This window comes from Myxocyprinus asiaticus, chromosome 16 (assembly GCF_019703515.2).
Source record: "Myxocyprinus asiaticus isolate MX2 ecotype Aquarium Trade chromosome 16, UBuf_Myxa_2, whole genome shotgun sequence".
In the NCBI taxonomy this organism is placed as follows: domain Eukaryota; kingdom Metazoa; phylum Chordata; class Actinopteri; order Cypriniformes; family Catostomidae; genus Myxocyprinus; species Myxocyprinus asiaticus.
In genome coordinates, this window is record NC_059359.1 from 9862049 (window position 1) to 9879105 (window position 17057).

Genomic DNA, 17057 nt, shown 5'->3' on the forward strand with positions numbered 1-17057 from the left:
AATAAATCTGGCCTATACATGCTCAAGGCTTTTCTTTGATGCACTAGTAGATTAGGATTTTTTAAGGGGGGGGGGGGGGGTCAACAACAGTCCTGTTATAAGGATAACCAACCTGCTTATTGAAGTGTAACTGCCACAGTAATGGTTCAAAAGTGCTATACGAAAAATTGCATTCATCATTCTACCAAGACAATAGTTTAACACATTGCTATCTGCAGTAGCCTATAGTTTAAAGTCTACCTGCTTCTAGCAAAAGTTAAAAACCACTCATACTTTTATTAATTTAATTGATTTATTAGTTACTTTATTTCAATAAACAGATATTAGTGAACATGCAATCAATTAAAGGAATGTTCCAGGTTCAATACCAGTTTAGATCAATCTACAGGATTTGATGCATAATGCTAATTACCACAAAAAATCATTTTGGCTCGTCCATCGTTTATCATGGTCACAGTAAGGCACTTACAATGGAAGTGAATGGGGCCAGTGTATAAACGTTCAAATAAAAACTGTTTGAAAAGTTTAGCCACAAGACATACATGTTTACATGATTTTAGTATGATTAAAGCAGGGGTTAGTGGCGTTATGTTGTCATAACAACGAAGAAGTAGTACTTGATATAACTTTTCACAGATAACGTTAGTAAGCGATTTTATGATATTAAAATCATGATTACCCATAATATGTTTACATATTGCGGCTACACGTTTGAAAGTTTTTCTTAACGTTTATTGACTGGCCCCATTCACTTCCATTGTCTTTGCTTATTTTTTGTATTAGTCAACATTGTGCCACAAATGCTGTTGATTGAGCTTAAAAGAATATACCAGGTTCAATAATACAAGTTAAGCTCAATCGACAGCATTTGTGGCATAATGTTGATTACCACAAAAACATATTTTCTGTTTGTTTTTTGACATATATATATATATATATATATATATATATATATATATATATATATATATATATATATATATTTATATATAAAGCATGCATTTGTGTTACATTGAGGCACGTACAATGGAAGTAAATGGGGCCAATTTTTAAAGGGTTTAAAGACAGAAATGTGAAGCTTATAATTTTATAAAAGCTCTTATATATATATTTATTTAAACACGTGTTATTTTAGCTGTAAAGTTAAAGTTTAAATCATTTTTACAGTCGTTTTAGGGTTTGTTGACATTATATCGAAATGGCAACATAGTTATAAAATGGCTATTATCTTTACACAGAAAAAGGTTGGTAAGTGATTTTATCACACTAAAATCATGTTGACACTAATATTGTTTATGTCTGGTGGCTATACTTTTAAAACAGTGAGTATTTAAAAGTTTACGGCTTGGCCCCATTCACTTCCATAGTAAGTGCCTCACTGGAACACAGATTTGTGTGTGTGTTTTTTTTTTTTTTTTTTTTTTTTTTGTGGTAATAAATATTAATTGTTAGGTTCAGGAACACCCCTTTAAACCGAGCAGCAAATACGCAAACTCAGCAAGGCGCGCACTCTTAACAGTTGATGAGGCGTCACGTCATCAATCAACAGGTGGCTGTAGCGCGCGCCTTGCGTTCTTAACGTAACCTTTCAAGCGTTATCATGGGACGCATGAGTTTGCATCTTTGTACCTTCTTAGCTTAGTTTATATAAAAAAAGCCTACAGATTTAACACCGCAGGTTACCCAAAATATATCAAATTGTACCCACGGAGCAGAAAGCGCGTGCCATGCCAGAGGCGGTCAGGCCGTGGACATGAAACTACGAGTTTACGAAGAGTACTCTGTTTATGCGGCCTTACTATGTAATCCCAATAAACCAATATTCTCCAGCTCATCTCGTTGGCATGGAGCTGTTTAGACCTCTCTCCGAAAGAAGAGAATTGCCAAACATTTTAACCGGTCTCCTAATTCCTCAAGTGGATCATCAGCGTATCCAAGTGTCTCCTGTGCGTAATACTCATGGTGTGGAGGTGTGGTGTAGTTAACCACAGTAAAATTTAGGTGCGTGTGAATAAGAGACTACTGGGCTTCAGGGGTTTGCCGCCTTCATTTAACCTGGGAACGTGTTCTGTCTCTCGCTCGGACAAGAACTGCTTTTATTTCCACTATGACATTAATGAGTCCGGTGGCTCTTTACAGGGAAACAATTATGTAAAAAAATCCTAATCTTAAAGGAATATTCCGGGTTCAATACAAATTAAGCTCAATCAACATCATTTGTGGTATAATGTTGATTAGCACAAAAAATAATTTCGACTTGTCCCTTCTCTTTAAAAAAAGCAAAAATCGAAGTTACAGTGAGGCACTTACAATGGAAGTGAATGGGGACAATCTTTGGAGAGTTTAAACACAGAAATGTGAAGCTTATAATTTTATAAAAGCACTTACATTAATTCTTCTGTTAAAACTCATGTATTATTTGATCTGTAAAGTTGTTTAAATCGTCATTATTACAGTCCTTTTATGGTTTGTTGACATTACATTGTCATGACAACGAAGTCGTAAAATTGGCTATAACTTTACACAGAAAAGGTTCGTAAGCGATTTTAGCACACTATATGCACCTTATTCAGCCCCGCCCCTTTTCAGCGCTCTGCTCTTCCGAATTTTGTCATCTAACTTCCTGTTTGTATTGAAGCTGCTGAGAAGAGTTGATTAAAATGAATTACGCGTGAGAACACAAAGTATTTTTCACCAAGAGTAGATGGTGTGAGTCTACAGCACCCCTTTACTACCTGAAAATGCTTGTGGTTTTTTTTCTGCTATTAATTTGGTTTTCCAGAATTCACAGAGGTAAATTGGACCTGGCAGATCCAATGTTATTATAGTTAACATTTTCATTTACTAAAATAAAAATAATAACTGAAATTACTGGAAAAAACTAAACTAAAATACTTTTTCATAACTCCAAAACGAACTAAAATAAAAAATGATCTCAAATTCATTTTAGTTTTTGATTATACTAGGGTGAATATGGGCAAAGTGGGACACTTTTGGAAATGTAACATTTCTTGACACTTTGAATTATGATCCAAACACCACATAACCTAACATTATACTTTTGAAGGAAGCTTTGGATGTCTTCTTAGTCAAAAGCAAAAAATGAAGAAATATTCAATACTGAGAAGTAGAACCTTTGAAGAACCTCTTTTGACCAAATCCCAGATTTTTTTAAAGCAGTTCTGGTAAAGTGAGACAGAGGAAAAATTATTCTCTAGAAAACATCTAGAAAGTGTTTGGAATTAATTTTTATATTCCTTATACACTTTCACATCATAACATTAAGTTAACATTTACTTTTTTTAATAACATAAACATCATTTACCTAAAATTTGTCATTTTCTTGGCTATTTTCCAATGAAATGAGCTCTGTCACACATCCTAAAGTAAAATCATCCATGTATAATCTCAAAAAGATAAAGGGATAGTTGACCCGAAAATTAAAAGTCTCATCATTTACTCACCCTCATGCCATCCCAGATGTGTATGACTTACCTTCTCCTGCTGAAAACTAATGAAGATTTTTAGAAGAATATCTCAACTGTGTAAGTCCATACAATGCAAGTCAACTTTGAAGATCCAAAAAACACAAAGGCAGCATAAAAGTTATCCATAAGTGGTTTAATCCATGTCTTCTGAAGTGATCTAATCTGTTTTGGGCAAGGCCGTAACCATGTCTTGAACACTGGGGGGACCCAAACCATTTTGGTGGTAAGGGGTCGCAGGTGTTGAGGTCACAAATATAATTGTCCTCAGTCCTTTAAAATGGTAAAGGCGATTAAATTATAATTTTCTGAATAAAGGCTTTAAATGCTTTTAAGTTTTGCTTGTTTTAGTCATCTTTTCTTTCTTTTTTGTGCTGTATCAAAGATAAGACGAATAAAATTTGAATTTCTTTTCATCACTGATGTATCTATAAAATGACATGACTGTGTCAGCTGGCTAGCAAAAAGAAAATACACAAAATTATTTACTGACATCAAGTTGTCCCTCATTGTTTATTCTCCCAGTACAATCTTTTCTTCAAGAACCCGAACGCTGCTCTTTTCCATACAAAACACCTCATATTGACCATTGCTCTCAAGGTCCAAAGAAGAAAAAAATAATTATTCATATACCATAAAAGTAGTCTATACAACACAAAGCTGTTGTGTGGCCCCAGAAAGTTTGGAATATAATGCACGTGTCATATGGACTAATGTTATGTCTACACTGAACCTTTAATTACGCTTTATAGTATTGGTCCTTTATGAAGCTCGACAGCTCCTGCTCACTATAAACAGTTAAGCTTAAAATATCTATTTTTATGTTCCAAGTAAAAGTAACAGCATGTGGGTTTTGAACAACATAAAGGTGAGTAAATGAGTGAGTAAAAATACATTTTCAATTTTTAGGTGAACTACTCCTTTATCTGGTGGCTCATCCTCATAATGGACTCTTTTATAAGAAGACTCTTAGGAGATGCTGGACAAAATTCAGAATTAAAGACAGAAATTATTTAGAAAATCTTAAATTGATTGTTAATGATTACCTAATAATACTTACATTAAAAATATATGACAACCTAAAAACTCAGTTGAAGCCACAAGTTACAGGTCTAATATCCTAGTTCTGATCTGAGGGTGAAAACGCTCTACTTTGTGTTTTATAGATCATTTTCTCAGACAATATCAAGAGAATATTCTAAAAAGTTCCTTCAAAAGCTTGCCAGATTACCACATTCATTCAATTCCTTTATAATATTCGCTACATTCTCACTTTATCTTAAGAAAACTGCTCCGTTAATGTTTTCACATTCAACATTATGAATGACATCCGAATCACCATTCGCCAAATGGTGAATGGTTCACACCATAGGAAATTACTGTTGGTCGGTACAACATTTCAATTAAATATTTTTATTTTTATTTATTTATTTACAGGGGCAGTGCACATTAATGAACATGACTGTAAATGTGCCAGAATTAGCCAAATGGTTATTTTTCATCTGTAGACCCTTGACAGAATGTTAAGAAGTCACCCTAAAAAACAAAGCATCTTATATTAATACAATAAGAAAAACAAAACAAAACAAAAAAAAGAAAACACATTAACTACATTATCAAATACTAATTAAAAAATGCAAGCACATAATTGATACCAAGCACAATAAATCATATTAAATACATTATATTAGTAGGAAATTTTATCTAAACTCATACTGTGCTACGTAAGAGGTCAGAGAGATAGCGACTGGAGAATTATTAACCAAGAACAATTGTAATAAAATAAAACTCTAATGTAGACATTGCTGAGTATTAATTAACCATTTCTTAAGATGAAACTTAAAAGAACAGTATGTATCCAGTCCTCTAATTGTTGATGGGATGGAGTTCCATTCACGTGCAGCTTTAACGTAAAATACAGACTGACTAAATTTACACTTTCTGAGGGGAATAATACAATCCCCTCTTGCCCCACCCCTTGTGGACCGATGAGCAGTTGTTCTTATGTTAACATACTGTTTTAATGAGGAGGTCAAGCTATGTATAGTCTTAAACATAAGACAAACATCTACATATTTAATCATGTTTTCCCAACTAAACAGATTATTTTTTTTAATATTGAACAATGATGAAAATAAACCGATTTCTTATCAAGAGTTTTTAGTGATTGTTTATACAGAGACTCCAATGGTTTTAGAGTAGTTGTACTAGCTTGTGACCAAGTTGTTAAAAAATAATTTTTCCACAATCATAAAATAGTGGGCAAATATTGCATGTTTAGTTATATACTGACCTCTTACATGCCACTAAAACACTTAACCTGAACTGCTGACACTGATGCGTGCGTGCTGCATGGTGCTGTAATCTAAATAATCCACAAGGTTCCCGCTCAGCTTCTTAAATTTGAGTCCTGCCTTGATCGATTTGATCTCAAATGACACTGACGAGATGTTAGACTACTGAGCGTGGTAAAAATTAAACTTTTTTTTAAACCTTTGTGCTATTCTTGCAACAAACTAATTACAACTAGACAGCAATGCATAATGGACTGCAGCAGAACAGCAACAAGGATATCAATTATTGGGGAGAGGGGGGGACAATCTGGCCATATCTGATTATTGGGAGGGACTTGTCCCCCTCAAAGTATATTGTGGTTACGGCCCTGGTTTTGGATGAAAACGGACCAAAATGTAACAAATTTTTCACTTCTCATCTTTCAACTGCAATCTACAGGAACGATCATGATTTCAAGCTTGAGTACACTTACTAGAAGAGTTCGCGGAGCGCTAGATGGGGCTGGGAAATATAATCGAGCTTGAAATCATGATTGCCAAGGAGACTGCTGATGTTGACATTTACTGTAAAAAAGGACTTAAATATTGATTTGTTTCTCACCCACACCTATCATATTGCTTCTAAAGACATGGATGAAACCACTGAAGTTTCATGGATTAATTGTATGCCGTCTTTATGTGCTTTTTGGAGCTTCAAATTTCTGGCCCCTGTTGACTTGCACTGTGTGGACCAATAGAGCTGAAATGTTCTTCTAAAAATCTTCATTTGTATTCTGCAGAAGAAAGTCATTAACATCTGGGATGGCATGAGGGTGAGTAATGATGTTAGACTTGTTAAATTACACCAGTGAAAGCTCAGCTTTGGCAGCCATAAAAAATACTAAAAATAAATAAAACTAACTAAACTGAAACTAACAGACAAACTGAAAACTAAACTAAATTGTAATGACAAATTGAATATAAAATAGAAATAAAAACTAAATAAAAAAATCCAAAACTATAATAACCCTGGGCAGATCACATTCAGACAGCTATGACACGCTGCACTTTTTCATGATGTAAGCGTTTCATTGTTATATGCAGATTGTTATCTGCTTAATTTTTAGGTTTCAGCTTAATAGTAATTTGTGTTAAAATGTCTAGTTGACATGAAATTTCAAACAGGATAGCTATTTTACATGCAAGTTCATAACATTAAAGGAAATGATCTGTACTTTTTTAAATTAATTTTCACCCCAATCTTTTAAGAGGCTTAAATGTGATTAAAATATAGAAAAATAATTTATATATATATATATATATATATATAGTAATACCCTGATGGGGAAGGGGTTCTACTATATTTATACCATTTATCCACACAAACTATATACCGATATGTATATATATATATATATATATATATATATATATATATATATATATATATATATATATATATATATCGGTGTGGATAAATGGTATAAATATAGTAGAACCCCTTCCCCGTCAGGGTATTACTCACTAAATCTGCTCACCTTAGCTATAATATGATGGGTGAATGACATGAGAAGATGGTCAGAGGTGCCGACGTGTCGTACAGAGATATTTTGAATGACTTTGTGTTGTCTCTTGGAGTTTCATGAGCACAGAGGCATATCAGTATGTCCACAGCCTGAAGGTAGGATTTTGTGGATTTATGAATGGAACTTGTTTTAAAATCTCCCTTTTGTTATGAAATCCACTGAACATTTTAAAATACTCCTGATGACTTTTGGCAACTCTGTAACCTGTAAATCCACTTCGCTAGCTAATTACACTTGCACATCAACACCATAGGTCTATATCTAGACCGGACAAAAGACAAAGACAAAATATTTAAAATGGCTGCGCCCTAGTTTCTCTGGCGCATATGGTGAATACTTTTGACATAGTATTTTAACATTTACAGATTGGCCTCATTCACTTCCATTTTAAGTGCCTTACTGACACTCAGATTGATTTTTCTTTTTTTCAAGAAAAGGAGGGGCAAGTCAATCTTTATTTATTTTTGGTAATCAATATTATGCCACAAATTCTGTCGATTAAGATGAACCCGGAATATTTCTTTCAAGGGATTGTTCACCCAAGAATGAAAATTCTCTAATCATTTACTCACCCTCAGTCTGTCCAAGATGTGTATGACTGACTAACTTCTGCTAAACACAAAGATTTTTAGAAGAATATCTCATCTCTGTATGTCCATACAATGCAAGTGAATGGTGGCCAGAACTTTGAAGGTCAAAAAGCATATAAAAGCAGCATAAAATAACCCATAAGACTACAATGGTTTAATCCATGTCTTCAGAAGTGATATGATAGGTGTGGCGCTTTTTTTTACTATAAATCTTCACTATTACTTTCTCATTTTTCTTTTGGCTATTCTCATTCTTTGTGCATATCGCCACCTACTGGGCAGGGAGGGAATTTATGGTAAAAAAGTACTTAAATATTAATCTGTTTCTCACCCACACCAATAATATTGCTTCAGAAGATATAGATTAAACCACTGGAGTCTTATGATTTACTTTTATGCTGCCTTTATGTGCTTTTTGACCTTCAAAGTTATGGCCACCATTCACTTGTATAGAATGGACATACTTCTAAAAATCTTTGTGTTCTGCTGAAGAAAGAAAGTCAAACACATCTGGGATGGCATGAGGGTGAGTGAATGACGAGAGAATTTTCATTTGTGGGTGAACTATCCCTTTAAAAATTGCATTTAGTCAGTTGTTCTCAACTTTTTTGACTCCAAGCCCCCACAAATGTCCAAGACTATATTCAAACTATTATAAATAATAGTTGAAGGGAGTTGTTGAATTAAGATAAGAAATTATGTCAGATAACAGGTACTACAGCTTTTGTTTTTATTGTTTTTTTTAGATTTATTACAGGATGTGTCATATTATAATTTAACTTTTTATCTTATTTTAAAAGCATTTAAAGTCATCTTGAGGCCCCCTTGCAACCCTGATACCACATATACTTCACCCAGACATCTATTTGATGTGTGTGTTTATATCTGGAAGACGTATTAACGTTGTTTGCTCATCTGCAATATGCCTATAAGACATATGTCAATAGTTATGTCTTGGATGTCAATAAGACATTAAGCAGATGTCTTTGAGATGTTTTAAGTGTGAATTTTTTTTAATTTTTTTTTAAAGATGTTCAGCAGATGTTAATTAGATTGATGCTTTCCAGATAAAACACAATCTAAAACAGACATCTCTGGAGATGTATGTGCAATGTGATATGATGTATGTGAAAACCACTGCATTAAGTAACTTTCCTGCTGAAAAAAAAACAAAAAAAAACTAAGGGGTTTGGGGCACTTTTTTTAGTGTGTCCTTAGGAAACCATCTTCACCAGGCTGGCTGACTAGCTTAATTCAGCTAAGACCATGTTGAAATCACATGACTAGTTGAATACTGGTGACTTTTCTCGATAACAAGCCCCACCATTATTATTATTGGTCCAAAATTGGTCAAATTGGCCACTAAAATGTAAACAAAACAATTATTTGGGGCACCTTCAATGTTTTCTCATCTTAAGATTCCTGTTTTGTTTTTTTGCCTACAATTCAACAATGTTTTACCCTCCTCAGATGATAAACGGCCAGATTGTGTATACCAACATTGTGTGCTATACACCAGAACCCCAAGAGACAGTCATTTGAGCCGTGCCACTAGCATTAACCATCCAGTGCTCATATAACAGTTGAAACACAAATCTCAATATTTTTATTCAGGACTTTGACGTAACATTGACCATATCATTTTTCTTTTTTCAGTTTCTAGATTTCATTATTCCTACAAAATGGGCTTCCTGCCTGTGGTGAGGGAGCGCATTTTTCACAAGACTTTTGAAAGCAGGGTCAAGTTTAGTCTTTCCGTGTGTAACGGTATGCTTTTCCTCTCTTTTTTAATATAATTTCCAGTTTTGTTTGACTGCTCGAATGGAACCTAATATTCTGTTAAATGGTTCAAACTCTAGAACACTGGGAAAAACTTGAAGAAAATGCAAGTTTTGTGCTTGGGAAGCCCATGTATTTTGAAGCCAGTGCTGCTCATACATTCAAAGATGAAATGATTTTCGTTGACTCCAATTATGTGACGGCTTCCAATGTCCTAGACTCAACTTCAAAACACAGTGTTATTCACAATTTTGGGTAAGCTATTTGGAGCACTCGGCTTTTATTCAACATAAAGACACTTGTTTAATTGTTACCATTTTGGAGAAGGGGACAAAAAGGAAAAACCTAAATGCCAAACTGTACAATTTCAGGTGCATGGAGGAAAGCAGAAGACAAGGAAGTCTGTCCCGCTTCCTCAAGACAATCAAATATTCTTCGGTTTTCAGATGCCTTTTTACTTCCCCAAGTTACTGACATGGTAATTTCCTTCATTCTTTAAATCTTGTCTGCAAAACAGCTATTGAGAAGTTGGAACCCTGGAAATCAATACAGATAGCTACTGCAAGAGAAAACAATCTTTTAATTTGCAGTTAGACTTTTAACTTGAAACCTCACAGTTATTAAGATAAAACTCTTGTGTATTTGTACAGGTGTGGAAGGGTTACTTCTAAAATGTATTCCACTGCAGATTACAGAATACATGCTGTAAAATGTAATTTGTAACATGTTCCATTAGATTACTCAAGGTCAGTAATGTAATCTGAATACTTTGGATTACTTAAATACTGGGCAGATTTTTTTTTCGCCTGTTTTGACCATAAACAAGTTGATAACAAGTGGGTAAAAACATCTGCCAGTATTGTCAGACAAAATACACTTTAGATTAAAATACATTTTCTGGAAAAAGCCTAAATATCTTATGCAAAGTAAATGTTTCTTGTTTTAACCTTTTTTTTTTTTTTTTTTTTTTAGATATGTTTTTACAGGAAAAAAAATACAAAATTCTCATTAATAATAAGATTTTTGCAGTATATCTTTGACCTAATATCAAAGGTCTTAGTAGAGAAAAACATTTATACTGTTTGTATGATCAATCGTTGATTTTCTTTTTCTTTTTTTTCTTTTTTTTTAATCATGGCTGGTAACAGGTGCAAGTAAAAGGGCCAGATATAGCATTTTAGCTTGGCATAAAGCTACATGACAATTAACACAAGGTTAACTATTTCTGCTGCTCCAAACTTCAAAACCCTACAGAGTGTACACAACCACATCTTTTTTTCTCAGTGATGTCATATCCACCTTTTCACTCACAACAGTGTAAAAGCGCCCTCTGTTTGCTCGTATGAATGTAACGCATCATAAGAAAGTGTTTCACCGCTGTTAAAACGTTCCTCAGATCGCATCATTTATACGGATAAATGTTTTCTAACTGACTCAATATTAAATTAAACAAATGACAATAAAATGCAAAGTAAAAACTTAAGTAATCAAAATACTTTTTAAATGTAACTGTATTATGATTACAAAGAATTTAAATTATAACTGTAGTGGAATACAGTGACTAATATTTTGTAATTTAAATACATAATCCCGTTACATGTATTGCGTTATTCCTCAACCCTGTATTTGTACATGTGTGTGTCTGATGATTGCATATTTTCCTCATTTTTTTAAAGCACTTTTACCTACATTGCACAATGTCCATTCACAATGCCACTACAAGTGCCACAGCAAAGTCCGTACTTATAATGAAGCAGAGAGAAGGTGAGCAACAGACCTAATTTGATTTCACACAATTGTTCCAAATCTGTCTTTAACTGCAGAGAAGCTTTATTTAATCTTTGTGTTTATCCTGTACCAACAGGTGGGAAGAAATCTACACTGATGCATCTGTTTGTGCTTGTTGTGAATCCACATGTGAAGTTGAAGCTACTCGTAAGTATGACCTGAGACATTATGAGTTGGAGATGGACCGCTCGTGAAAATTAATCGGATCAATTGTAACACTCAATATGGCAACTATACTGTTACAAGGGCCAGTCACCTGGCCACTGAAAGAAGGGAAGATCCACCCTATAGTTAAAAGAGCTAGTCACTATTGGTCTAGAATGTGCATGTGCGTTAGTTGATCCATCCTGTTCGTTGTTGTTTTTTTTCCCGTTATTTGAGATAAGCGTTTTGGAGATTTCCCTATTTCCCTTTCCCTATTCAAGCAGATAAGAGCTTTGAGGTTTTCTCCCATGTAGTCTCGCAGTGGACTAACTTGCCTTAAAGGAATATTTTAATACAAGTTAAACTCAGTCGACAGCATTTGTGGCATTACAACAAAAATGTATTTGACTTGTCCCTCATTTTCTTAAAAATAAATAAATAAATAAATATGGGATACAGTGAAGCACATAAAATGGAAGTGAGTGGGGCCGATCTGTAAATGTTAAAATACTCACTGTTTCAAAAGTATAGCCACGAGATGTAAACAGCTGCATGTTAAGCGTGATACAAATTTTAGTGTGTGCTATGCCTTTCTTACTTACCTTTTTTGTGCAAAGTTATATCCAATTTTACAATTTAGTTTCTATGACGATGTAACACCGTAATCCCTGTAATCCTATTTAAACAACTTTACATTTTAAATAATCCAAGAGTTTTAACAGAAGAATTCATTTAAGTGCTTTTATAAAGTTATAAGATTCACATTTCTGCATTTTAATCCTTCCAAAAATTGGCCCCATTCATTTCCATTTTAAGTGCCTCACTGTAACCTTGATTTTTGCTTTTTTTTTTAAGAAAAGGAGGGATGAGTCCAAATTAATTTGTGTGGTAATCAATGTTATGCCACAAATGCTGTTGATTGAGCTTAACTTTTATTGAACCTGAAATTTTCCTTTAACCCTTAAACTCTATGCACCTGCCGGCGGCGCAGGGTGGGGTGATATATCACGAAAAAAGTTTACGTTTAAAACGTGAAAGTCTCTGTTTATTGTTTACATAAGTCAGGCATATGAGGTATAATTTGAAAGCTTAGAATCTGATCTTTTTAGAGATAACCATCACTTCTGCATTTGTTACTTAAAATAACAAAATAATGCTTCAAAACAGTCGTGTTGAAAATTGGCTTCCCCCAGAGTTAACGGGGTATAAATATTTATATAAAAATAAAAGTCCTTCACATAGCACATAAATGGACAAGTCATATATCAAATGAAAGCTCTCACTCTCAGGAATGTGACTCATTAATTAAAATGTATATCATTGCAAAGGGGAGGATCTCCGCTTTCTAATGACACCTAGATTAGGCTTGTAGTCCACTCAGAGGCCGAGATATTCGATGAAACAACAAGGGTGGTGATTGAACTGAAAATTAGACTGAATGTCTGTGGACGAACACATCTGTGAGGGCTGAAATGCGTTAGAGCGCCACCTACATTTCAGATCTATATATTGTGATGGATATATCTGCCAACTAGTGGAATAAAATGAGACTTTGCAAAGTGAGGTTGAGTGAACAGAACCAGAATTACATGTTTACACATTGTAAAATGTTTTGTTAAAATTCTGTTTATCGTAAGATTATAAACACATACAATATTATTTATAAATAATTGGAGTCTATTGGGGGCAGTTTTCTGAAAAATTAGACCAATTTTTTGCAATTTGTCCAAAGTATGTGTGAATGGTGAGCTTTCAAATTTTGGCGGCAGTCCAAAAATGCACCAGAGTTTAAGGCAGCCAGTTTTGTCATTTTTGGTTGATGCATTTTTTCGAAAGAGCCATACCACAAACGAATAATTTACTATTTTCAAAAGCAAAATTTTTCAATAAAATAAAATTTTTATATTTCCCATAGACTACTCAAAAACAAACAAATATGCAAAAATGATAGGTAGCATGTTGCAATATGGAATTGAGTACACGCGTTTGTGCGGGTCTCCATAAAATTACTTCATTTTACGATTGTTCATGAAAAATGTAACTTTCCTTTTGGGCTAGGCAATATGTAAAAAATATTTTAATGATAATCGCATTTAAAATATCGCGATATCCGATTATATGGTCAACCCCCAAGATCGGTGAATATTTTTGCTTTATTGATTATGCTTTAAAAATGTAATTAATTTATTGAAACATGAAAAACTTAAAAGACATTTCTAAATTCAAATTGCACTTTAAATGAAATGAAAAAAGCTATTAAAATAACAAAGTGATTAAAAAATCTTATATATAACCACCTCCCCAAATCCAGACATTTCTCCAACGGCCCCATTTGCCATCACGCAAGTATCACAACAGGTGAAAAATTACTTATAGCCTACAAATTAAGAACTAAAGACAATTATAAATGTAAAGATAATTATAATAATCATCATAATAAATAAGCCTAATAAATTCCCTTGTGTTCCCAAAAAATGCTGCCAAATGTGTGTCGTATTGCATCGAATGTGTTTGTATTGTGTTTTGGTAACAGTTATTGCTGCCTAAAGAAAATAGAACAAAATTGTAGGTTCAAGGTGAACGTGTCTTCTATTACTTTATGATTTAATCACTTTCTTCTTTGTTTCTTTAATACAAAGATATATATTACTGAACCTGTAGAGTTGCGTTCACAATGTGTAAGAGCGAACTGCTCCATGGAAATAAAGCAAACTAAACTCACAGCACCTCCTGAGATGATCAGAGATCATTTGCAGCATTTTCATAGATTACATTATTCTTCCAAACATTTTTCAGATGAATGAAACAGAGAAAAAGGAGTGATAACTCTTTACATGCACTTGCTCCACGAAAAAACAGCGAACCAGACACGGGCATTGACGGCTTTTCTGTTCTCTGTTCTTAAAAATATAATAAAGTGTGTTTCTTCAAGCGCATCTTTTTGACTAACAGCATTTCTTGTCATGTGTCACTCCGAGACGTCTTACAGGTCACCCACCTGTTGCGGGTAGATGAGGAAAATTACTCGCACATGAAATACTTTTGGACAAGGAGCTTGGAAACTGGATTGAGCCTCGGGTGGCGGGTGCTAGTTTCACACCCTGGGTGCACATAAAAAATAAATAACTTTCATAAAATCTCTCGTAGAAAATGCTCTTAACTGCTAAGATCAGTAGTTATTGGGAAATGGGGCCCAGAACTCTATGCATGTGCGGGTCTTGGAGAAGCGCTTTCATTACACTCGTGAACAGCAGAGCTCACTGCGCACACATATAAAATCAGACCAGCATCGGCGGCTTTTCTTTCATCTGTTCTTCAAAATATTATCACGTTTCATCAAACGTGTGTCTTTGTGTCTAATTTCTTGTAATATATCACTCAGAGAAGTCTTACAGGTCGCCTTCCACAGTGGCTGGTACATCAGCAAAATACTCTGCATGTAAAATCCGCATTTGGCGGGTGTTAATTTCAAACCTTGTTCACCATGTGTAGGTTGTACGACAAATTCGGAAGGAAATCAAAACAGTGTCATTGACTGCAAGATTTGCAATCGCACTCACACTTTCTGCAGGAAAATTATCTCTAGAAAGTTTTAAACGATCATGTGTTGGTGAATGGTGAGATACCCAGCGAGCCACTTGATTTTTAACAAAGAGCCACTTGTGGCTCACGAGCCATAGGTTCCCGACCCCTGGTTAAAGGGAACTTTGGTGTATCACATCAGTTATTACTTGAAATGAAAACACTACATCAGGTGTCACACAACTTATCTATTTCAATGTTATATTATTTTTCGTTTAACAGCTTATTTTACTCATGTCACAACATCTCTGATAACAAGCAATTCCCGGATTTTGGAGCAGAAAGAACAACCCTTTATCCAAAGGAAGAATTGGTCAGTGTTCAGAAGGACACCAAGTACGTTCAAAGCATCACTGAAAAGAAAGACAATCATAACACAATGGAGATTTTGACTGGTGATGAAAATTTAGATGAAGAGGTAATTGCTGGGACAGAGATAACTGGTACAGAATTGGAGAATGAAGTGGCTTATCGTTCTGGAAAAGTGAAATTTCTTGAAGAAAAAACTGAAAAGGTGGAGATGGAGGAGGGGGATGCTGGGAGGGTCAAAAGTGAAATTAAAACTGACATTGTTGAAAAGTCTAATGTTCAGTTATTAAAAGAGTCCATGGAAGATGTTAACAATGACAAGAGGTCCAACCAGAGCCTACCAAAAGAAATGAATCGCAGAGAAAAAATGTCCAAGCATAAAATACAGCCTAAAGATTTTGAGAAGAACCTGCGTGTACAAAGCACAATACAGCCACGAATGGTGATTGATGAAGACAACTTTTTAAATGCCAAGCAAGAACCAACAGAGTGGAATGAAGATACAGATTAACTTTAACCAGTGGGAGAGAAACGACTTTACTTTTTTGAGCTTATTTTAGAGTTATTTGAAATCTCCAGGATATGACATTTGTCTTGATAAGTCTTTAACTTATTCAGAAATGAGCAACTACTCTATAATGGACTCTTGCGTTGTGCTAGTTGGTTTTATGAATTTATTTCTGTTTCAGGACCCTCAATGGACCTGTCTTTGCATTTTTGTCTGGGGGTGGGAAAATAAATATCTCCATCCTTTCCTAACATTGATATTTTGTTTATGGATTCAACCTAATTCATAAATGTGTGCTTAATGGCGATTAAAAAAGATACATTTTGTGCACTGTTTGAGCTGATTTTTCTAAATGATATTATACTCTTTCTTGAATAAAACATGCTTTTTCTACATATGTACTTACATTGCATTCATGTACAGTAACATTGACATCCTCTGCAATGTCACCGTAATATAAGACACAAATACCTTTGAAAGCATCCCCATTCTCATTACTTGTAAAAAAGTCTCATTTTCTATATTAGTAGACTCAGATAATGTAACAGATTTTGTCTGCATAAATTTGAACACTGCAGGCAACAATAGTACATCTTTCCTTTCTGTAATATACATTAAGATGCACCCTCTGATTTACCATTTCCAAAATATGATTTCTTATCTCTGGAAGGAGATAAAAGTGTGTCTGGTCCATTAAGGTATCCATTATGCAAACAGGTAAAGTGGGAAATATTTGGAATTTTACTTTTCCTGGCACTTATCCAAATGTCATATAACCTTACATTATACCTTTATGGCAAGCATAGGATGTCTCTTTCCTTAGTTAAGCAACAAATTAAGAAACACTAAGTACTGGGAAGAAAAAAACTTGACCCCCTTTTGACCAAACCCCTGATTTTTTTCAGGCAAGACTGGTAAAGTGGGACACTTAATTCTTCATTTTTCTTTTTAAACAAGCAACTACTGGAGTCTTTACTTGAATATAGTTTATTTTATTTATTTTCTTTTGAACA

At 34.2% G+C, this 17057-nt stretch overlaps 1 pseudogene; it reads left to right on the forward strand.

Moving 5' to 3' along the window:
• Positions 1-1512: 1512 nt before the first annotated feature.
• Positions 1513-16219, forward strand: LOC127454548 (zona pellucida sperm-binding protein 3-like; annotated as a pseudogene).
• Positions 16220-17057: the final 838 nt, after the last annotated feature.